Genomic DNA, 23,087 nt, shown 5'->3' on the forward strand with positions numbered 1-23,087 from the left:
GACAGACAAGATGTGTCATGCCTTTACAGAGGTTTCAGAACTGAATTCTTCAATGTTAAGGAACAGCTGTATGCAAGCTATAAAAAGAAAAGGAAAACACACTTGGGAATGAATTGAAGCAGAAGGAAATTGCCTTGAACAGCAATCGCTGCTTGATCCACTGTGCAAGTTCATCATCACTGTTCTGGCTTTCTAGGGTTTTTTTCCCCTCCACACATCAAATCTTGCCTATGGAATTCTTCACCAAGCAGGCTCCACCAACATCTCCTGAAAGCACCAAGTTTTACATCTGTGTAACACAAAAAAATTCCACATACACACACCCCATCTGTTTAACCTTCTCTTGCCTGGTGCACTTGTTAGATTATTGAGTACACCTGTGCTCTTTGTTACAACAACCTTTGCAGTGCTGTAGCTACCAAGCACTTCAGTTAGCTTTTGACAGCTGTTTTGCTTCCCACCCGTCACCCTCCATCCTGATGGATGACAAGAAGTCTCAAGACACTGCTTCAAAAAGCTGAAGGAAAAAGTGACCAGACAACGGTTCAGTGATACCACTCAAGTTAACCATCTTCCAATTACTTCTGGCTTAACATCTACAGTCAACCCGACTTTTACCAAATACCTGCCCCAAAACACAAGAGTCTGAGTATTCAGCAGAACCATAACTGGAAACAATCAACTGAAGCTGAACATTAACTCTGTTACCATTTTTCCACATAGAATAGGGTTTTCAAATGCCATACACATTACGCACAAGGAGGCATTCTTAATGCCTGTTTAATGCAGAGCAGAAGCACTAAACTGATGAACAATCCAAGTGCTGTATAATCTAGTGGCCCTGGCTTTCTTAGTCTTTCCAGTGTCTCGGCTCATGCTGAGGGGAAAAAACTGCCATCAGAAACAGCATGCACCAGAACCAGCCACAGCTATTTCTAAGTGGCCACTTCTACTTCCAGGAACTCCACATAGGACATCAGGCAGGTAAGAACTCCAGCACAGCTGCATATTTCATTTCTTCAGTCATCTTACATAAAATTAGCATAAGATCTACATGAAAAAAAGGAGAAGACAGCTGATACCTTCAAACAAGAGTAGCTTATTGCTACTGGACTGAAAAGTACATAACTGCAGTATCAATTGTTTGCTCCTTGGCAGGAGGTCCCGCAATGAACGTGGCTACCTGAAGTCCTCACAGATTCCACTCACCTTCTCCAAATCAGACAATACCACATGCAAGGTAGACAACTTCATAGAATATTACACCCTGCTTCTCACAAAAGAGAGTGGAAAATACATGAATTCCAGGTCACTTACATTCCATACGTTCACACAATCCTTTCCCTACCCTAGTATTTGTGGGGTGGAAGAAGCACATAAGGAAAGTACAGGTCTGTATTCTTGTACTATTTCCAAGGATGTTTTACTGATACACAGCGGTAGCGTTGCAGGTTTTAACAGTGGCTACATTTAGCTTGAGCAAGACTGGTTTCATAATGCAAAAAAAGCAGGAAAATGTTGATTAGCCAGCAAGAAGCTGTGCTCTAGCTACACCCACACAGCACAGTAAGTCATAAGCACTTCCTAATCAAGGAACAGCAAAGCAGTTCATGGAAAATATACTGCAGATAACTGTTTGAAGTGTGCTTTTAGAGGAAGAGCCACAGAGATTGCCAGCTGCTCACCGTTAAGAGTATTGCAAACACCACTCTCCTTAATAAAATGACAACATCACCCTGGTTCACTCCAGAATCTGACCTTGAGGAGAGGCTATTTTTTATTATTAAGTTGAAAGGTTGTTACAATTCATTGGACTGAAAAGATGTATAAAAATTCAGGTAGGCTTCTTCAAAAGAGGACGATGAAGCATTCCTTTTATATGATTCCTTCTGGACATCGCTTGGAAAGGATGAGTTTGAAGGTCTTGCCTAGATATTAGAGAGCAGCTATTGTGGCAAAACAACCTATGAACATCTAGTCACAGAACAAGCATTAAAAAAGGACACCCAAGCATTTGATCTTACTCCTGTAGCTCTAGAGGTTTTCTCCCTACCTACCATATCAGTCTATTTCCAGGCTTATCACGTTCCCTTGGTACCCATTCACAGGACTGGATTCATCAGCTTGGATAGAGCAATTTTTCCCACGTCACTCTTGCATTTCGTTTGCATGGCTGGACCTTTGCTAGCCCCACCATTATCTATTCAGTCTACCTCACTCAACTCCAATGCGTCAAAACTATTCTCAGCATTAAATCCTGAGCAACAGGCTTCTCCTGAGAAAAGTGGGAATCAGAAAGGCAGAGAGAACAAGACTTTATCACTAATCCTATTTTATTAGACTGAAACATTAACTTTGATTAATGTTCTGGTTTTATAAAGCTGAGGACAAGAGCCCCATTTCAACACCACAATGGCTAGTTACTAGCAGTCCCACATGAGCAGTTTTAGATCCACTTATCTCTGCCCATTTAAAAACAATATTTTCTTGTTCAACTTTCAAGAGCCGTCTTTTGGGTTTGGAGAGGTAACATGACTGTAGAAGACAGCAACTGTTTTGGTTTTGAGCTGCACAGACAATCCCAACTGCTAAACAGAATGAATGGCCATGAGGTGGAATACATTAGAAGTGCAATTTAGAATCCCTACTTTTAATAGTCTTTGTCACATGAGGTATGCATGGCACTTGGACTGCAGGCAGCAAAGAACACATCACTATCAAGGCAAAGATGCTGAAGCAGAACATTATCTACTCATTCTAACATGGTCATGTTTTCCAATTCTCCATAATCCTCCAGGTGGTTACCTGGGTTTCATGACAACTACTGTTTGTCCCACAGAAGACACTGGGAAAGGCTGCTTAACCTTCTATTCCATTCCTTCCTACCTGCAAGTTCTAAGAAAAGTGTCCATATCATATTACAAGTTAAATATATTTTGCAGCAAAGTGAAGGAAGCACAGAACAAGGACAGCTAGCTACTGTTAAAATATCTAAGCCAGAGGCAATACCTCAACTACTTATGATCCCTCCCTCCCCTCCTCTGCCACCACTGCCTTTCATGTACTTTGCTGTATCTCTGCATCCTAATCCTCCTGAGATCACCCACTATTATACAACACAGAAAAATGGACAGCAAGTAAGGTACTGTTGATACAAGCAAGTTGTGACCAGTGGCCACATACTGTTAATTGCAAAAAGGCATCTTGCTGACACATGCCTCTTCTGCAGCATCCCCAGCTCATAACCAGAAGCAGAAGTACAGGCCAGAAGCATTATTGTCAGAAGTAAGCGGTTATAGACAAACCTTTTACATTTTTGATTTGCTATACAGAAGTCTCTCTATTGCATAAAAGCACAGAAGAGCAACTAGTCCTTTGCCTTCCCTATTTAAGTTACCATTTAACTATACAATGCCACAGTTGCTTACACAAATCAGGAACGTGGAAAAGAAGCAAAGGTCACGTCTGGTAGAACAGCGATATCCATGTCTAACACACCATAAAATAAACCAGACTTACATTATGTTACCGCATGAACAGGTCACTCTCATCAGTACAACCACCTTCAGTCTTCTGACTCATCAGCTACATCTTTCCGTTCTTCATTTCCTCTCAAGCTGCATTTCCTCTCTTACTGGACCAAAGCCTGTTCTAACAAAGGTGGATATTGCCCACACCAAGTTACCCTGATTCATAGGACACTGGATGGCCTGCCTCTGAAAAAAGCCTAAGCCTGGATAAAGTCCAGACATGTTCTCCAAGAATTGTGCCCGAAACCCCCTTTCCCATCTGAATAGTATAATTATTCTCAGAAAAAAGCCAAACCCCACACTTAAACTGATATACAAGCAACCATTCTGAGTAGTTTCTACTCGGCACAGGCAGATTGGGTCAGTGTTGGCCAGCAGTTCTCTCATTATAGCTCACCTCTTGCCTAGAGAGAGCATCACTAACATCCACATGCAGAACATCCCAGCTGTCAAAGGACCCTCATCTGGCCCAGAACTGCCCTCAGGGATTTCCAGGAAAGCCTTCTGACAGCCTCTCAAGAGAGTGGTTCATGCAGAAGTACAGCCTTTTAGCTCCAAGAGGGCTCTGAAGACTACTTAAGAACTAAATATGGACTCTGTTTGCCTCTAGGCTGATCCCCACCAGGAAAACAAGTTCAGACAGATCACTATGTATTCTTCAAACAGATCAACTTACGTAGAGGAAGAGCCAACTATATTCTTTCCTCTCAAAAGAACACCACCATACAGCCCCTCAGAATCGGTAAGCATTTGGCTCGACTACTATTCATGAAAAAGCCTGGGGAAAAAATGTTAACTGATGATACGCATTAAGTGTAAAGTAGACTCACAAGGGCAGCTGCCCACATAGTGGGCAATAATACTAGGCATCTAACTGCTATCCCAAATACCTACAACCTGAAAGACAGGCCAGGAAGACAGTGTCAAAGTAGGATTACAACTGCTAAATAATGCAAAGGACTGAATTTCACCTTGAAAGGCACTCATAAAAACAGCCAGTAGTTTCACACTGTGCTGGCATTTTCAGTTATTAAAATATTCCAGCTTGGGTTTGTCAGCTTCTCTACATAAAGCTTACATCACATGAAACTAAAAGCTATAGTGCACCTTCCAAACCAGTGACCTCTTAAAGAGCAGATGACAAAGCAGAATCTGATCTTGACATCTTCTACCTACACGAGCCTGTGCCTCCAATACCATTCTAGTTTTTTAGGTCAGATACAGAAAGTCAAAGCTACTCGCCCCAAAGATACCCTCAGACCCACAGACCCAAAACAGCTGAGACTTCTCTAAAGATCCCAGACCTGTTCCTCCCAACAGCTCTTCTCCTTGCACCCTCTCCCTACACAAAAGGAGCTCAGGAGACCCTACCAGTGAAGACTGAGGCAATAAAAGCACTGGGCACCTCACCACCTTGTCTGTTTGATGTCAGTAAATCATCCATCCCATTCAGCAGCAAGTCCACAGTCTCCTTTTTATATTCCTCTGCTGCTATATTATTGGTTCAAACCCACCTTGTTGCCCTTGACATCCTTCACCAACTGCAGCTGAGTACTAGCGTTTCTAACACCATCCCTTTATTCACTGGCAAAGCTCCTCCTTTATGTCTTGTCCTCACTGCCATCTCCTATACACAACTTTTAGCACTGGAACTCAGTCATGAGTTTCCTGTATAACCAAGCCTGACAGGACTATTCATTTTCCTAAGTGCCAGAAGAGCTCCATGCATCTGAGCTGCTCTTACAGACAAAGGACAGACTGTTCTTCACGCTCTTTCCAAGAGGGCTTGCATACCTCAACACTGGTCATCCACATAAGCAGTCCCACCATATCTCAGTTCCACCAGCAGTCCCCACAGCTCCACACAAAGACCTCTGTCTCCCACTGTTTGTCATGTGGGCTGCACACACTTGGGTACAGGCACTAAAAGTGGGCTTTGTTTTGGCCTGCTTTATCCTTCCTGAGGGCTCTCTCATTCCTGTAACATTACCTATATTTAGAGCCCCAACCTCCATTCTCCTCAGCTGACTGCAAGTTATTACTACTGCCCACACCCACTTATCATACCTATTTTCAAGTCTTTTTCCCCACGTTGGCAAACCCTTTGGCAAAGATGCTCTTGCCTTACTTTGTCAGCTGTCCCACGTCTCTCACTCAGCCCTCATTCCTCAAAGAGGGATGCACTGTCATAAGAGGCAAAATGCTGTATGCAGCACTAGCCGCAAAGCCATTTATTAATGGCCAAATAGTGTTTCCTTCCACCAAAACTCTTACCCTTCAACTACAAGACTGAGAGAAAGTCAACTTCTCAACTGAGAAAACTTCCCGCAGAGCTCCCGTATCCTTTGCTTGCACCCCCAGAGCTCTGTGGCCCGCTTGATGTACTTCAGTCTTCCCCTGGCTGCCACTGTTGCCCACAGGGATAAGTGGCAAATAGTAGGCAATTGTTCAGGAGCTGGATGAGCACCACTAAGCCCTCTGGGGCACCTTGGATCACAGAGCTCTGACAGCAACGACCATCCCACAACAGCACGACTGTAAGGCAGACGCCCCTGCAACTCCGTAAAGTCAACCTCTGACCACTACCATCAGGCCCTAATTCTATACATTCATGGTTATTATGGCTCTGCACTGACACTGTAGATTGAGATCATCATTCATTTACTATAGATAGTGAAAAACAGGACACAGGATACCAATGGGGACTGACCATCAGCTTATCATTGGCTAAAAAGCAAAGACAATTGAGAAAGCAAGTTTTAATACCTAGCCACTTGTTAAGGAGGACTGACCAGAAAATTGAAGTTGCAATTACTATGCACTGGAGTATAACACGTAATACTAACACCAATACCCTAACTCTTTCATTGCTCCAAAGAAGGGACAAAGACGTGTCACTGCTGGGGAAGGATGGCTGCACATCTTTCATCATGGCACTGAACACAAGACATTAACAACAGTTGCCTAGACCACAGAGAGGTGATATGACCAGCTTCAACAGCTGATGTCTTTGTTTAGCAAACAATAGAAGAATGGAGCAAGTCATACGCCATGGAACTATTGTCTACCTAAAAATTAAGAAAACCTCCAAGTTCTGACTCCCTCTTGGGAAGGACAGGATCCGTGTCTGTCAGGAATACCTGTTCCACAAACATTTAAAAACTTCATAAAATGTCAGCATGAATGAAGAGAAAAATCTGTTGCCCGGACAGGTACTCATACAGAAATGCATCTAGCAGCTATCCTGCCTGCAACACTTACACACAGCAACCACCTCTTCCTGCAAGCACAGCTTGGAGTATGGAAGAAAATACAAAGTGTTTCACTAATAACACCCTGGATGCACATTCCTCTGCCACTTGAAAGACCGGTTAACTAGGCAACAGAGTTTGTAGAAGCCACATCTCACAGGCACACAAACATTGGAGCACACATACCTAAATTTGGAAGCCTTTTAACACACGCACACCATATCATTCTGGTCAGCCAACTACGTCTTCCCGTTTTTGAGAGATTCGCTGCTCTCTGACACAGACTAAGCCACTGACCATGACCTGTGTGGTGGGCTTGCCAGACACCTGCCCAGCCTCCAACAGGACAGGGGAGAAAACAGGATGAGAAAGCTCTTGGGTCAAGAAAAAGACAATGAAATCATTTACCAATTAGCATCACAGGCAAAATGGACTGGACTTGAGGAAAATTAATTTAGTGTACTGCCAATTAAAATGCATTTAACTAGTGAGAAACAAAAAGAAGATTATAACACCTTCTTCTCACCTCCAGCCCCATCTTCCCTGGCTCAATTTCAATCCTTCATTCCCAACTCCTCCCCCCCCACGCCACCACCCTCCAGTGAGGTGAAGGAGAACGGGGGTTTACCGACAAATTTTCCCCCTGCTCCAGCAAGAGCCCTCCACAGCCAGCAGCTCCTTCAGGAAACACCCATACCTGTGATGGCGCAGGGCCCTCCCCTGGGTTGCCATGCCATTTCTGCTCCAGCACGGTCCTCTCTATGGGCTGCAGGGAAAGGCCTGCTCCACTGCAGCCTCCTCCCCAGGTTGCGGGGCCATGTCTGCCCCGGGCCAGCGCCACCACCTCCTCCACCCTCAGTGCTCACAAGGCCGTTTCCTCACGTTTTTTTCCCCCCTCACTCTTCTCCACCCGTGCATTACTTTATCCTTTCTTAAGCAGGTTCTCATGACAGCACCAGGGACTCCCCCAGCTGGGTCCTGCAGCCATGAGGCCCCTGCGGATCTGGCTGGAAGCAGCCATGTCTGCTACGGGCAGCCCCAGGCCTCCTCCTGGAGAGCAGGGCCTGCCGCAAAGCCTGCTCCGACACCCAGCGCCGCAAGCTGCCGTTCTGCAGAGGGAAAAGCCAGGCAGCCAGACCTCACCCAGGTTCAGGCACAGATCAGCTTTACCCGACGAGGAAGCTCCTAAGTGGAGAAAGAAGAGGCAGCCCGCCTCAAAGTCTTACTTCAAGTTTCCTTCATCGCTGCTTTCCTGACAAAATCCAGGGAGTTCAGGAGAACTGCAGGCATTTATGAGAACTGCTGAGACCTCAGACAAAGCTCCTATTTCTCAGCCAGCACAGGGCTCCACCAGTAGTAATGAAAATATTTTCCTGGGGTGAAGCACCCCATCTGGGTGCCCACCACCATGTGAAGTCCTCCACTGACATGCAGCAGGAGACACTACCGGACAAACTTTGTTTTCCCCATGCTACTTTGGCTCTGACCTTCAGATTCCTGACACAGAGACTGAAAAAAGATCATTTTGCCCTCGACCCTCTCAGGGAAGCGAGATCTGTCACCCCTGGTATGGTGTTTTCTCCTCCCTGCCTCCTCAAGCCCAGACAAGCCCTATGAGCTTCCTCCCGATCGCTTCTTCAGCATCTCCCAACCCACCACTGCAGGTCCCAGGGGGCCTGCATCTGCCTCTGCTCCTGTGAGACACTGGATTCACCAAACAGTCTCTATGGGAACCAACATGTCCAAGGTCACCAAAATCAACTTTACCCCTCAAGCTTCAGATGGAAACGTATGGAGTTTCCCCTTCTTTTGCTGGAGTGGGGGAAAAGTAAGGGGAGGAAAAAAACTGCTTTTAGAAATCCCCACAGAAGAATAAGCAAGGAAGAAGCCTGCTTCATAAACTACCTCCACAGGGCATAGAGGTCCCTCTGCTATGGGAATAGCTTCTCACTATTTAGTCCCATCTAGTTTGGTGCTACACACAAAGCACCCATTTTTGAACAGCAGCTAGCAGCAGCAAGAAAGGCTTAGGTTGTCATCTAAGGGTGCCTGGTACAGAGGAGACACCTGTGAGAAACTGCTCCTCAGGGAACGCTTTTCTTGACCAAGTAGCTAAAAGCCTGGTCTGACACTTTTTTTGGTTCAAGAATGTGTGGAAAATTACTCTTCATGTTAGGATATACAGTGCACGACTTCCCTGGCCAGACTTAAGACCTACCAAAAAAATTACCATCTAAGATTAAGAAAAAAATCTTCAATGTTTGCCCACTCATCTTTAAGTCAAAGCAGGGCAGAACCTCTGTAGTGAGCACACCATCAGGTAGCGCAAGCCTTCAAGCAGACTTTTTAAAATGTTTAACATGACAGCATGACGATTTGGAGGATGTCACTGACTTAAGAATGTAGTGTCATACGCGTGCAAGTAAGCTCATCATCTTCCTCAGGCCAGGAAAGAAAAAAAAGAGCTGACACGTACCAGAAGGAAGGGCACATCCGGAAGCTAAGAACTCATGAGCTATACCCACTGTCTACTGAGTTCAAAGAGCATTACAAGCACTGGAGTCAGGCATACCTTTGCAGATGTCCCAAGAAACTGATTAACTTTACAAGTTCGGGTCACAGACACTGCTCAAACTATTCATCTTGCATTCAAATACGAAAGATACCTTCACCTCTTGTGACATCCACAATAATTCAAATACTTCTATGTTTCAAGAAATTGATGCTCCCATTCCCATTTAATCCTGTTGTACAACTGTATTTTTCCACCGAGGATTAAATAACCCTTCAGTCCATATGCATTACACATAACAAACACCTACCATCTGCATTCAACTGTTCAAACCTCTAGGTAGTATTAGATGTTGTCTACATCATTCTGTACCTGAGTGTATCATTTCATATCCACTTACGTACGTCAATGGAAAGTCCTGCATACATGTACTGCATTTGACAGGAATTTACTCAGTTATCTGAATTTTGACCAAACGTATCATTACAATCATGTGCCTACAGCTCTTCCTAATAGCCTAACAGCCAGATTTTTCAGATGTATTCAGATAAAAGCAGCACAGCCTTCTCAGGTGAGTCATGAAAAGATATATAAATAAGTTTTTAAAAAGTCAACCCAATTTAACAAACGGGAGGATAGACACAATTAGATGGTCATTAATTTTCAGTACTAGAATATTTGAGCAAGCCATCAAAATTAGGTCCTTCATATTGGACATTCTGACAGTACATACCAAGATTAGATGGGATTGATACACAAAAGTTTAAGTTAAATATGATACTGCACAGTTAATTTAAGCCAAAAAAGGAAACTGTTCCTACAGAAACTATCAATTCATTATCCTTTGTCACGCATTGCTTCGAACAGGAAACTTGGTGCATTTGATCATGCTATGCAATTCACACCAAAGTTGGGCAATTTGACTTAGCATTTCTTCAGGAACATTGACATCCCATGTTTCAATACAGGTAATCCTTACTCCACCTGGCTACACACATGCAGTATTTGTAAAGATCAAAAAAGGCCATATACACAAAAGAAAAACAGGTTGTACTTTTACCACAGCAAAAGTCTGCAGTATCTACTCCTTTTCTAACAGCTACTTCTGAAAGACTAGATTATCAAATCCAAAAAATGGAATGTACATTTCTCCTAATGTTACCTAACTTGGACATGAAGTCCCCTTCCCTGACATTTTATCATAGATTCACAGATCGCTTTGGGTTGGAAGCAATCTTTAAATATCACCTAGTTCCAACACTGCTGACATTGGCAGGGACCCTTCCCACTAGACAAACCTTTGTGTCATTTGTGTTACACCACTTGATGTGGAAGCAGTCACCACCTCAGAGTTGTGCGAGAAACCTTCCACACAAAAAAAAGTAATTCAACAGCTCAGTTACAATTTCAGCAGAGAAGAGATCCTTGAGCTATATCCAAAAAAAGCCTCAGTCTCCATCACGATGGCTAGTTTTATATCCTTCAGCTGTACCGGTTCAGAGGAATTTCACTACAAGAACCACTCTCCTTATAAAAATAGCTTTTATCAAAAGACAAGCATGACTCCATTTAATTTTCTTTCAGTTTGCTCAACTGTTACAGAAAAAAATTCAGCTACTCAGTTGGTTAATGAGGCTGTAATTCTCATCTTGCCTACCAACATCTCAACCATGGATGCAGTCCAAGGCAAGTGCTATCGCTGTGCCAAGTTTCACAGTTTAGCTATCTGAATGCAAAAGCAGTTCTAAAGTCTTCCTCACTTTATGCAGTTCACTTTGTCAGCAATTTCCCAGTACCCTTCAGAATGGGTGCTCTGACCAGATTAGCAACAACAGTTTTAGGTCAGGAACTCAATTTTTGGGTTACAGCTCAAGGTGTAAGCACATAAAATGAAAAAGTTAACTCATTAATAAACTAATTTCTTCACTACTGCATGCATGCAGTACATGCATAGTTTGTTACAAGAAGCATATGGTGGTTTAGAGTTATGAATTTAGCTGTCCCTCTTTTGGAAACAGCAGCTTCTATTGCATGTTTGGGTAGAAAGGAACCACAGCAGGAAGTCTGACGAGATTTCTATGCATGTTACTACAGATAAAAATAACATCCTTAATCACAATTATCACAGGTATTAGGATTTTTATATTTAAATGTAGAAGATTTAAAAGCCCTTCTTAAATCAACTGTGACATGCAAGCAATCGTGTTCACCTCTTACCTTTAGCTAATTATATTTGCTGGTTCAAGACTGGAGATGAAGAGTAGATACAGAAAAATAAATAAATCCCAAGATCTTGCTCTGCCGCTAAAACTGGGTTGATGCATAAAAAATTTAATGCTAATGGATGAATAAAAACAGAGGTCACAGCATTAGTTTTCTGGTATTGCAAGAGGATGAACAAAATGGATGGCACTGAAACAAAGACTCCATTACAAAAATAAAACGGGAACATAGTGAAGGTATGTTTGCTGCTAGCATTCTTGCAATATATTAACCCATTTCAGAGCAACAGCTGTGCATGTATATACTCAAAGCAAATTCAGAAGACCAAATAACCCCTAATAATGTTCTTCTCTGTCACAATACCTACTCCCTCCTGCACCCAGCTTACTCATCAGAAACACCCCTTAGCTAGACCAGAGCTCCAAGGGACCTCCTCATCCTCCCCACCTTGCATGCACTTCTCAGTGTGACCTGGAACAGTGTTGCAGGAACCTTAACTATTTCTGTAGGTAAACACGTGCATCTGTGCCACTCTGACTCCATGAGCTATGAAAAGGTATTTAGCCATTCAGCATACTCTTCTCCAAAGGTGCTGCTCAAGCCCAGGCACAGCTGTTTCTGCAGCTTTTAAGGGGGAAGACCATAACCTCAAGAATGCATTCACAGATATCCTTAAAGTATTGAAGTTAATGACAGATAAGAAACAGAGGGGCACTCAAGCCACAAGTATTTACAAAACAAAAAGTGCCAAGCTCACTAGGACAAGTATAAACACTAGGCAGACAAACCCTTGCCCTTTTTCTGGTGTTTAGGTATTTAATTTCTCACTTTTGATAGCCGTTGCAGCAAGCCTAAAACAGGGAACTCCATTTCTTGAAGGCACTTTGTAGTTCCATTATTAACAATGGACATAACCATGAAAGCCTTAGCTGTTTTTATCTACATTAAGCCATATTAACAGTAGGCTTCCCATATCATTACACCGAAACAAAACCCTGCAGCCCCCTGCACGCAAAGGTTGACTGTCCAAATCTCAGTATAGAAAGACACACAGCTCTAGATTCAAGACTCTCAAAACCACACCTTTTTCCTTACCAAACTCAATTTAGATACCATGGAACATTCATGCTTGGAATGTATCCATTACTCACCTTGAAATTAAAGACAAGGTCAGCCCAAGGGGCTCCCTTCCCATGTTCAGCCCCTGTGGCATGTAGATACTGTCTGAGTATCTGCAAAACCCAGTGGAACCACCACCTCACCCAGGCAATCCCACCAGGTGGAAGTTGCATAAAAAGTATCTGCCTGTCGTCTTCTGCCCTCCATCCTCCCCTACCTCACTCCAGGTTAATATGGCAGAAATCTTTGGCAAATCAATATAATAAGAAATAACAGGCAACTTAAGCCAAAGGGAAGCTGACTTCAAGTACCCCTTCTGACCATAATGCTACTTCTTAAAGAATATATAAGAATTATATTGAAAAATATTGTTACCAGGGTAAGAAGCAGGGACACTACTGGTAGAGAAGCTGAATTTACATTACTTTTCCCTTTCTATAGCTGAATCTCCTTCTCTCGATCCTTTCAAATGACTAAGGCATTTATCTACAAATATTTATTTCAATTTCCCGGAAATTAGCTCTGTTCATCCGTTCTGTAAAACAAATCCTACTAATTTCATTTCTGTCATTAAGATTTAAACTGTAGAACATCAGTACTCCAGCAATCATGCAACGGCAGTTTCATTCCACAAAAATACATAAAGTTTATTCAGTTAAGTCTGAATAAGTACTTGGTTAAACAAACTCACCCTCAGGAATCCAAAAGCAAATGCAGCTAGCACAGACCAACAGAAAGGCTGCTCAGTGCGTCACAATGAAATGTTCCAGGATACCTCGAACAGCCTTTCCTACCTCCATGTAGATGGTGTTACAAAGCATTTGAACATTTGATTTTCCCTATTTTACCAGTACTTGGGTATTTAAGAAACTGCACGTACATACTTTACATTACATTCAAGCAATTCAGTAACTGTCCAGTGTATAACATTTTATAAATCTACTCCATGCTCAGCTGAACACCAGAGAAAGTGTCTGGAGTCCTTAAGACCATCCTACAGTGTGCTCAGCACTTCATTATTTTCTAGCTTCTGAGTCATTTGGTCAACCACTGCAGGTTTACTGGGATATACCCATTGTCTGCTAAACACAGCAAACCAAGATACTCATCCTTGCAACATCTTACAGCCTTATCGAGCCTAAGCATCTGGGCAGATTCTGATAAGCAGCAGCACCACTTGAGCCACCAGCAATGTCAGGGCTGTATGAGGGGATGAAGAATCAGTACCACAATGTTTTTATGAAGTGAAGCCTAGGACTGCCTACAATGATCCTCATTCTGATCCTTGGCTGGTGCACAAACAATTGTGAAGCATTCCTAAGACATTTAAACACATAACACTCATCCCAGCTTTCTATTAGGGGAACTACAGCTTTTTCCAAAACCGTATTATGTCCAGGATTACTACGATGATTAAAACAAATGAAAACCCCTGTTGCTTAAGTACTGGAGTACCATGAGGAACAGTGGGGCTCAAACAGAATAGAAAACAGTGTGACACTAGTTTAAGCTCCATCTGGAAAGCTTCAGCTTGTTCCCAATTTGCTTTTTCCAAATGTATCCAAGTAAGACCTTCCCATTACAATTTCTGTGATTATATAATTACTGCGCCTAAAACCCCAGATATTTTGCCAGCAAAGACAGATTTAGACTGTGAGCTATTTCAAAAAACTTGATGTGGGTTTAGAATTTTTAAATAAGTTTCTGAGGAAGCATGCTTTCCTTAAGATTTCTGCCATAAGCTGTCTATAACTATTTCACTTAGTTTTAAAGCTGAAAAACTGCACTCCCTACAAAAACACTGACTACTAAAAGCAAAGTATTTCACTGAGGTAATCTTTCCAAGGTGCCCTTTCTGCAGAGCCATATGCCAAAAAAAAAAATCCATGCGAAACAGCACTTCAAATACAGGGAAGATCAACAATTAGCTGTTCTCTTACCATAGCTTCTGTCAAATTTAGCATGGTATTTAGTTGCTTAGTGGCAAAATATTAGATGCTAGAAGTCCCTTCAAATCACAGCAATGCCTACTGGGCAAAAGCAGCTTGCTCGATATTGGCAGTTTCTCCAAGCTTCAGCTGCAATCAGTTGAGGAGCCTGCCTCTTTGTGTTATTTTGCCACCAGAAACTCAGGATGACTTTTTAAATTTCAACAAGGATTAGGCAAGAAAACATCTTGATCTGGCCCACCGGTGGTAGTAGCTAAGCACTATGAACTCTAACCCTGTTACACCAGCTTCTCCAGAACTAATCCTTCCTGAGTAAGTCAAATTAGGTAGATTCACATAGGCGACAGATCAAAAAACATGTAGTGGCTTCCTTCAGAATTGAAACTAGAGATGTCAAAACCCACAGCATCATCAGCTAATCCTGCTGGATAGTATCGTGATTTTTCAATTGATTTGGGGGCTGTCAGGAAAAGAACGCTCAGTGCACAAAGGCAACATCATCTCACTTTTAAAATCTTAGCAACAGCTGGTAACATTCCCTGCCCTCTGTAGATGCTAGCATCTATTAGAAAAGCATTACAGCAAAAGCAAAGATCGCTTTAAAGCAAGATTGAAATGTATGTTCATCACAAATTGACTTTATCCATTAGCTAACAATTGGTTTTATTGCTATGAAGAACATCAGTGTCAAAAAATAATCAAAAGCCATTATGTTTTAAGACAGCAAGAGTTTTACCTACAAAAGCAGCATTTCAACATCACTGTTACTAGGAAGGAGCTTGCACTTGCATCCCTGTACTATTTTTACCTGCAAAGTCCACCTCTGCAACGGCATTGACTTATTTTAAGAAGGACAGGAAAGCTGAAGTATTCCTTGGGCTTTTAGAACACTGCATCACATGTCATCTATTTCCTACTTAGTCCTCAAATAAAGCAAACTTTGCTTTGGCACCCCAAAAAATCTAGCTTAGCATTACAGGCTCTTTCATAGAATTCAGCCTGTAATAGAATTTCACTGTAGTTTGAATATTGTCATCCAGAAACCTGCGAAATAATCTGAAAACCTAGGGTTTTGTGGCTCACTTCTGTGTTTTTTGTTGGTTTTGTTTGGTTGGGTTTTTTTAACCAGATACTCCAGCTCTAGCAGCTGTTTAGAACAGTTTCAACTCACCACACCTGGATCACTCCACTCACTCTGCAGCATGGTAGTTCACAATTTTTGAAGAGGCAATAAATAAATCAATGACAACAAAACCTACAGTGATGAAAGGATCTTCCCCTATCACTGAAAAGCAGAGTTTAAAATGAAACCAGGGAGAAGAGTATTGTGTGCAGTTCTAGGCTCCCCAGTTCAAGCAAAACAAGGAACTACTGGAGAGAGTCCAGCAAAGGGTTACAAAGATGATCAGGGGGATGGAGCACCTGTCTCAGGAGGAAAGGCTGAGACACCTGGGTCTGTTTAGCCTGGAGAGGAGAAGACAGAGGGGATCTCATCAACACTTACCAATATCTAAAGGGCAGGTGTCAAGAGGATGGGGCCAGGCTTTTTTCAGTGGTGCACAGCAACAGGACAAAGGGTAACAGGCACAAACTTGAGGATAGGAATTTCCACCTAAACATGAGGAGGAACTTCTTTCCTTTGAGGGTGGCAGAGCCCTGGCACAGGCTGCCCAGAGAGGTGGTGGAGTCTCTGTCTCTGGAGACATTCAAAACCCGCCTGGACACGTTCCTGTGCGACCTGCTCTGGGTGACCCTGCTCTGGCAGGGGGTTGCACTAGATGATCTCCAGAGGCCCCTTCTAACCCCAACCATTCTCTGATTAGTATGGGAAAGTCATAATAAATTTACAGGCGGAAATATTATACAGGTACAATTAAGCCAATAATAGGAGAAGATTTATGCAAATATGAACATATTGAAGAGGTATCCATCGCAAAGACTAAAGCAATTAAAAATCTCTACTGCATATGGAAAGGATCAACCACTCTACCAGAATTAAAACATACAAAATTAAAACAGCTATTGCTGAGTGGAAATATCAGTTCAGGTACAGCCGTAAGACATTTGAAGGGGGCATTAAAGATGTGCTTTGTCAGATCTTAATAAGTGCGATAAAATTCCTTAGCAGTTTCAAGGTCATTCATATGTCTCTATAGTTGGATATGCTCTCAATATATCACAGCAAAACTTCAAATATCTACATTTATCTCTGATTAAATAATACCCTATTTGAAAGAGTATGTAGAATTACCAGCTCAGTATTTGAAAACTAAATGATTTATGCACAATAGCTATGAAACAGAGTCAAGTCCACTCTTCAAACTATCACCCCCAATACAGTATTTCCAAAATGCCAGGAAAGAGAGGGAGGAAGAAACTGAATCCAGTTTCAGGATTCAGAATCCATGGGATTAAAAAGAAAAATGCAAAATTGAAGCTTTAGCTAGTACCCTGGTGTCCGTTTCCTCAACTGAACAGGTTCCCACTTACTGGAATATTTTCCGTACTCCCACATTTTAACATTGGCCATCAAGGCAGAGATAAGTAACAAAGTCAAATGGCATGGAGGGCTTTTTAGCACAAAAAAACCCCAACGACCTTTTACCTTTCAAGAAAATAGACACACGCGCATTGTGAAATACTCAGTTCTTCAGGCATTGCTACTTTATCAAATATCACTTGCAAAAAAACAGACAGTGAAGACCTATGTAGCTACTGAAACCATATTACCAAAGTGGTCTTCAAAAACTCCATAAACACAGCAACACATTTGGGTCTTGCAGACTTCAGGTAAATCAACTACAATAAGACTACTTTTTTCAGGTTTTGTTGATTATCGCTCTGCGGGTTTGGGTTTTGTTTTTTTTTTTTTTAACTAAAGACCAGTTTTACTACTCTAATACATTATACCTGTATTTAAACGGATGTAGATAGGGGATTGTAGAGGTGAAAGGGATACCGAGCCGTCTGCCTGCTCGGACCAGTTATCTTATCCCCAGCGCTATGCAGATGAAACAAAGCCACCTCGCTCCCCTACACACGGCCACCAGAACGAAGAGACTTCATTCTTCCCAGGGCGGGACGAACCCAAAAGGCAGGCAACACATATAACCTAGGTTAAAAAAAAACAAAAACAAAACAAAACAAAAAACCTTTGCAAAAAAGATGGGCCGACTCCCTCCCCAGCTGACCCAGGGCGGCGTGAGCCCCCAGCCCCGCCGTGCCTGAAGCGTTAAGAAATAAATAAGAAGAGACGACAAGCCGTGCACCGGGGGTGCTCGGCCCGGGGATACCGCGCCTTCCTCCATCGGAAGGAGCCCGACGGCCGCACCTGCGGGCGCTGCGCGGCCGCGCAGCTCTGCCCCCTCAGCCCCCGGGGCTCCGCAGCCGCCCAGCTGCGCCGGGACCCGCAACACCCCCGTGGCTGCAGCAACCCCCCCCACCCCGACCCCGTCAGCAAAGCGAACGGCCCCCGCCCGGTTTTCATCCGGTGCTGCCCCCGGGGCTGAGGCGGCGGCTCCGCCAGACGAGAGAGCGCGGGCAGGAGCCGGCAGATGCACCATTGTGGACGCAAACGACCCGGTTCGAGCAAGGTCAGACCCAAACAAGAGAGGAAAAAGAGGTGCAGCTTGCAGGAAGAATGGGAGCTAGGCTCAAGTGGCAGGGCCACGGCGAAGGAAATAGGTGGGGGGGGGGGGTAGTCGTTCGGAGGGACGTTGCAGACAAAACAAAGGGTTTATTGAACAATGTTTTGTCAGGAGAACAGGTGCTAAACTCGCCCAATTAGCACCACATGGGGAACGGGGCGGGGGTGGGGAGGAGAGACATTCAGAAAATCCTGACGGGTAAAACAAAAAGCGACGAACCCCATCTAGTGCGAAGAAGGGGGCAGAGAGACATTCGCAGGAAAAAAAAAATAAAATAAATCCCTGTCAGCAAGAGGAAGCCCCTCTTGATGTAACGCCGCAAACACCTTAAGAGTTTGCAACCGGCTGTGCAACAAGCCGCTGCCGGCGGGAAGCCACCGGTCACCTACCGGGGCCGGGGAGGGCCACGGTCCCCGCACACACCGTGTTTTCCCCCCCTTTTCCAGAGGGGGCCCTGGTGTGGCACCGGCGGCCCCTAACTCAGCCTCCCCCTGCCCAGGCCGCCCCTCCTTCCCTCGTACCCCCGCCCGGGCTGCAGACCCGCTCCGCATCCCCTTCTCCTCCACGCGTGCCCCGTGGGGAGCCCCGGCGTCCCCCTCCCACCCCGCACTTTTACGGGGACCCAACCGACGGCTCCCCGCAATGCCCACACGCTCTTCCCAGCCCCTCCGCGATCCACCCACCGTCCTTTTAGCCACCCGCTGCCCCGGGTGAGCCGCCGGCAGGTCCCGCGGAGCGTGGCCGCCGACCGCGGAAGGGGGAGGATAGGGGGGGGGCCGCTGCCCCGAGGGAGCTGCGCGACTCCCGCGACCGCCTCACCCGCTGCTTCTGCCGGTGCCACCGCTACCCCAGCGAGCCGCAGCCGCCCCGCCGCCAAAAAGAGCAGCGCCTCCGGTGACGGCTGATAAAGGTCCCCCACCGCCCGCCCCCGCGGCCGCCGCCTGAGTGACGCCGCCGGTGGCCACTCAAGAAGCCCCCCGCCCGCGGGGCCGCGCCCCCGGGCCCGGCGGGCACCCCCCGGTAGGCAGCGGTACGGCCGGGCAGGCCCCGCCCGCCGCCTAGCGCGGCAACGGGCTGCGCTCAGCGGGATGGCGGGAGCTTGCCCTTCCCGTTACCGTCAGTGTTCCGGCGTCGGGTCGCCGGTGAGGTCGGGGGCAGGACCGCCCCCCAGCGACGCTCGTCTCCCCGGCTCGCCGCCTTTCCCTGCAAAACGCTGGTCCTGCGCTGCCGCCCCTCCGAAAGCGGCCCCGGCGGGGCGCACGAACGCCCCGATCCGCCCGTCCGACGGGGGAGGCGCTCCCCGGCCCCCTCCCGGCTCCGAGCCCCCGCGACGGGCACTAGCCGCTGTGACAGCACCGTCCCGTTTTGCCGGCGGCGCGGGGACGCCACCACCCTCCCCGCCCCCGGGGAAGCGCGGCTGCCGAGCGCCGCGGCAGCCCGCCGAGGCTCCGCTCCTTCGGGCCCGCCGCTGCTCGTCCCGCGGGGATCGCCCCAGCGAGTGCCCGAGGGGGTGTCACTGGGACAGGGGGGGGTCCCGTCCCCGGGGGGCCGCACGGCTTGGTGTGCCCTCCGCCCTCCCGGCGCTGCAGCGCGCAAGGACTAGGCAAAATAAGCCGTCTCAACGCCGGCATCACCACCGGCCCTTGGAAACGAGTTGGCGGAACAGGTGCAACTACCAATTTGCCCCGCTTGCTCCCACATCAATTATTTTCTTATCTGAAATAGGTGGGCACGGAGCAACGTGCTGGGCATAAATTAAACGACAATGGGAGTGCTCGGGGCCGGTCCTTGCCGAGAGCACACGCTGCAGCGCCAGCGTTTACCATCGTCTCTTCCTCCCCCTCCTCCACCTCCTCCCGCCCGGACCCTCCCACCGCCGCGGGGACGGACGGCGAGAGGACGGGAGAGGCGCCAGGGGAGGACGGGACGCCCCGTCCGTCCCTTCGCCCGGAGCCCCGCTCGGATCCCCGCCGCGGCCGCCGGATGCGAAACTTCCCCCGAGCGCACCGGGGACCGCTCCCCGCCCCGTCCCTCCCCTCCCCCCCGCCGCCCCGGTAGGACCACGGACAGAGATCGGGGACGCCGCCGCCGCGCAACACCGCGCAGCGCCCCGAACAAAGGGACGCGGCCCCTCCCGCAGTTTGTCATCTCCACGAAACGCCACGGCAACCACCCACCCCCCCAGGCCCCGACGGTCATCAGGGAGAGCACCCCGGCTCCCCGCCGCCTGCCCTCCGCACCCGCGGACACTAGGCGCTGCGCGCTCCTGCTCCGGCCGGCTGCGTCTTTGTGCGCCCTGACATGCAGCCGCCTCCCAGCACCACGGGAAGCCACGGAACGCCGTGCGGCTAATGCAATTACCGGGGTGGGGGAGTGGGGGGGGTGTCTTATCCCGGCTAATCTGCAAATGCAGGTTTATCTCCTCAAAGCGATACGCCTCCCGTCACCCGTGGGCTGCGGGTCCGTCCCTTCGGCCGCTCCCCCTCGACGGGACGTACCCGCAGCTGGACGGGGGCGGCGGCGGGAACTTTGAGGCGGGGTCGGGTCAGGTAGGGATGCGGTGCCGAGTGTCCCCCGTCCGTCGTCGTCCGCCCCCCACCCCCCGCTCCCGGGCTTCCACAGCTGCCTTCCCTCCCTCCCTCTCTCCCTCCGCACGCTGCCAACACTTCCAGCAACTCAGCGGGCAGGCTGCGGTGGGCACGAAAGGTGTTCGCGGGGAGCAAATATAGGTAATCACACGTCATTTTACACGGCATGCACCGCAGGGCGCTCGCGTGAACCCCCTCGCACACCCACGGAAAGAATCAAGCCACAACTTACCTTCCTCTCCTCGGCTTAAAAAATAAAAGTAATGGTGCAGTTCTCCCAATAAAGAGGAGCAAGAGGCAGATGGATAGTTCTCTCAAGACAACACACAAGAAGCTAAATTGGGGACAGTTCTAAAAGGAAGCAAAAAAAAAAAAAACCCTAAAAGAAAAAAATCCTCTGCCCCCCCTCCCCCAACAATCCAACACTGGGGGGTAAAAAAAAAAAAAAAACCAAGAAAAAAAATGTGGAAAATTAAAAAATAAAAAAAAGGGAGAACTCAAAAAAAAAAAAAAAGGAGAGTGACAGGACTGCCCTCCCTTCGCAACCCCACCGAACAAAAAGCGGGGAGGGAGGGAGCAGCGGAGGAACAAAGAGGAGAGGGATGGAAGGGCGATTTTAAAGACCGTCTCTCTCTCTCTCTCTTTCCCTCCCTGCCTGCCTGCCGGTCCCTTCCTAGCGGCTCGCCGCCGGAGCCAGCTGCTGCATCGCGGGGTGGGCGCGGGGGGAGGACGCCGTACCGTGCCGTGGGGTGCGGTGCGGTGCTGTGGGGGGGGGGGTGGGGTAGGGGGGGTGCGGTGTGCGGTGCCGCGCCGTGCCCGTGCCTTGCCGGGAGGCGGACCGGCTCCGCAGATTTATAGCAGCCCCCCGCCGCCCGGGCTCCCTGCCTGCCGCCGCGCCGGGCTGCGTGCGTCTGCGTGCCGCGCCCGGCGGCGCGCCCGTGGGGGTGCGCGCGTGGGGGCGTGGGCGTGTGTCCCCGTCGTCCCCGTTCCCGTGTCGTCGTCCGTCCCCCACGTTCCCCTCCCCCCCGCCCGGCGGCCGCCCCCCGGCCCTACCCCGGCGCCACGCGCGGCAGCGTCTCCGCACCCCCGGCGCAACGCAACCTGCTGGCCGCCCCGCGCGCGTGTCCCCATTGGACCGGCTGCCGTCCGCTCGCCCCGCCCCCCCGCCAGGCGACGGCCGCCCATTGGCCACCCGCCCCGCCACTCCGGCAGGCCCCATGGCGCCGCGGCTCAGGCTGGGTTGCGGCGTGCGGGGCCGCCTTCGCGGTCGCGTGTGGGTGCGGGGACGGGGCGGGCGCGGCCCGGGGTCACGCGTGTGTCTGCGGCACCGCGCGTCCCGGCCCACGGCGGGCGGCGGGGCAGGACAGGGCTCCGGCGGGCCAGGGCTCCGGCAGCGCGGACAGCTGCGTGGGGAGGCGCTGGCTCCTGTCCGCTCGGCCGGCCACGTGGGAGCGGGCCGGCGCGTCACGGCCTGGCCCAGGGCGGCCGGCTGTCGGTGCTCCGTGCCTTCTCAGGGAGAGCTGCCGGGAAAGCACCCCGTTTCTGGTGGTTGTTTTCTTTTATTTTTTTTGCCTTCCATCCCCCTCCCTGCTCCACGCAGTTCTGGCCGTACGTGTGTCGTCGCTGCGCGCGTGAAGTTTATGTCACTGCCCCAGGGAATGCTCTTGCGATTTGCCCTTCTGAGAGTGGACGTACTAATGAGTGATATTTCCCCTAACAAATAGTCTGGGTGGAAGGAAGGAAGGGAAAGGAAGGGAAGGAAGGAAAGGAGGGAGGGGAGGAAAGGAGGGAGGGGAAGAAGGAAGGAAGGAAGAAAGAAGGGAAGGAAGGAAGGAGGGAAGGGAAGGAAAAGAAAGAGGAAAGAGGGAGGAAGCGTGGATTGATTCCTATGTCTTGCACAGATACGTGTTCGCAGAGAAAAATGTTATACGGAAGAAAAAAACTGCATGGTGTTCAGAAACATGCCTTTTATTCCGTGTACTGCTTGACCTTCATCGCATTTGATTGTAATTTCTTTCCAGAATCCAAAGTGCTTTCTAGAGACGGCTTTTCTTTTCTGTCTTTTCTGACACAGAACACACAAGTGTATATCATGTATTTCAGATAGCAAAGCACTTACGGCCTGCAGAAAGGACATGCTTATTTATAATATTCTGCTATTTGCATGTAGCAAGGTACAAAAATAAAGAGGCATGCAATTTCAAGTAGAGAAAGTAGTGTTTCTTGAGAGTGTCCTTGAGTGTTTATAAATGATTAATACAATGAAAG

The 23,087-nt window shown here is 47.8% G+C and overlaps 1 protein-coding gene across 21 annotated transcripts in view; it reads right to left on the reverse strand.

The window, feature by feature from the left end:
- Positions 1–21,893, reverse strand: part of ELAVL2 (ELAV like RNA binding protein 2) — a 104,052-nt gene extending 82,159 nt beyond the window's left edge. For 7 of the 21 annotated variants that reach the window (XM_063320302.1, XM_063320301.1, XM_063320298.1 and 4 more), the window contains exons 1-2: positions 21,052–21,866; positions 17,495–17,696 (exon numbers count right to left, since the gene is read on the reverse strand). The gene's annotated coding sequence lies outside the window, so the exon portion shown is untranslated. The other 14 variants (XM_063320300.1, XM_063320299.1, XM_063320295.1 and 11 more) reach the window with 10 other exon arrangements.
- Between the last annotated feature and the right edge of the window lie 1,194 nt (positions 21,894–23,087).

Source organism: Chroicocephalus ridibundus, chromosome Z (assembly GCF_963924245.1).
Source record: "Chroicocephalus ridibundus chromosome Z, bChrRid1.1, whole genome shotgun sequence".
In the NCBI taxonomy this organism is placed as follows: Eukaryota; Metazoa; Chordata; class Aves; order Charadriiformes; family Laridae; genus Chroicocephalus; species Chroicocephalus ridibundus.